The sequence below is a fragment of the Dasypus novemcinctus genome, chromosome 12 (assembly GCF_030445035.2).
Source record: "Dasypus novemcinctus isolate mDasNov1 chromosome 12, mDasNov1.1.hap2, whole genome shotgun sequence".
Lineage (NCBI taxonomy): Eukaryota > Metazoa > Chordata > Mammalia > Cingulata > Dasypodidae > Dasypus > Dasypus novemcinctus.
Genome location: NC_080684.1, coordinates 23,209,445 through 23,211,049, shown reverse-complemented (window position 1 = coordinate 23,211,049; position 1,605 = coordinate 23,209,445).

Here is a 1,605-nt window from a genome sequence, read left to right as displayed (position 1 = left end):
TCCTGGGGGGACTAATGACATCAAATACAGGGAACTGTATCTCTCGAGAGAAAGGGTGGCTCCCAGGGCATTAAGGGCAGTTGAGCAAGTCAGGCCCTGAACACTGTTGCAAGTATCTCTGGATGTGGCTCCTCGGGAAATGGAGATTGGCTGTCGCTGTACGCCCCAAGGAGAGGGGAAAATGGATGTTGAATGGATGGAACCAAGGTAAATGTGGGGGCAAGAGAGGAGTTTCGCGAGAGTACACAAGGATGAATATAAAACATGTAGTATTACACCAAAAACATATAGGGGACAACAGACTAATAATGTAAACCATAATGTAAAACATAGGATAACTACAAAATTTAGAAAACTCTATATCCTAAAGTATGGACCACAATGTAAGCACAGATGTCACCTTGTTTGAAAGCTATTGTCTCGGAGTCTGTACATCAGTTTCAGTAAATATGATATGAATAAGTTAAAAGATTATCGCTGTGGAAGGGAAAAGGTTTTATGGTGGATGTGTGGGAGTACTGTATATTGTATATATGAATTACTGTGATCTAGGGCTCCTGTGAAGAGAAGCTCAATAATTAGGAAAAAGAAAAGAAAAAGATAGGATGTAGAATTTTTCCAAATCAATAAGTATTCTATATCTAACCTTTAAACTCATTGCTATATTCCATTTTATTAGTAAGGGAACCTGACATTATATTGGGCTTCACTTTTCAGAAAGTTTTGGGTCATAGAGTGGTTCAACAATGGGAGCAGAGGAATGCTGGTATGGGATGTTATTGACAGGGGACATATGGTTGACAGGAAGTTATACAGGGCATTTTTCCAGGGGCATGGAAATGTTTGGCTCTACTCATAGTGGAAACAATTAAAAACAACAGCTGCGGGGGTACTGGATTCCTGGCCGGGGGGGGCTCTGTCAAGGTCCCTAGGGGAGCAGCAGCAGTCCCCCAGGTGCAACAGCAAGGACCAGGAAGGAATGAGGGTCCAACAGTGACCCCCTGATACTAATGACTATGCTTGTGAGCCTATATACCTGAAATAAGAACAAGGCCTAGAGCAGCACTGTGCGTAGGGGTTCCCTCCTGACAGCCTCCGTGTTACTCAAATGTGGCCAGTCTCAAAGCCAAACTCAGCATGTAAATGCACTGCCTTCCCCCCAGTGTGGGACATGACACCCAGGGATGAGCCTCCCTGGCACCAAGGGATCACTACCAAGTACCAGCTGATGGTGTAACTAGAAAATGACCTTGAATTAAAGGTTCAATGCAAATCAGCAGAATATCCCTGTCTACATATAAAACAGGAGTTAAAAATGCTGTTTGACCTAAATTAAGGGGGAAATGGAAAGGACAAATGAGTTTATATGGCTATGAGTCTCTAAAAAAGAGTCTGGAGGTTGTCAGAAGGATTGCCCTTATGCACACCTGAGCAGAGTCTCAGAGACATATAAAGTAGATACAACCCCAGGTATTGGTTCTTTTGAGGGCTAAAGAGACCCACAGGTTCTATGGTCATGGCAGATGGAGTTCACTGCCATGTCAGTTGGCCCTTCTTTGGAGCTGGTGTTTCTGCATGATGGAGGTGGACTCAGATATGATCTCT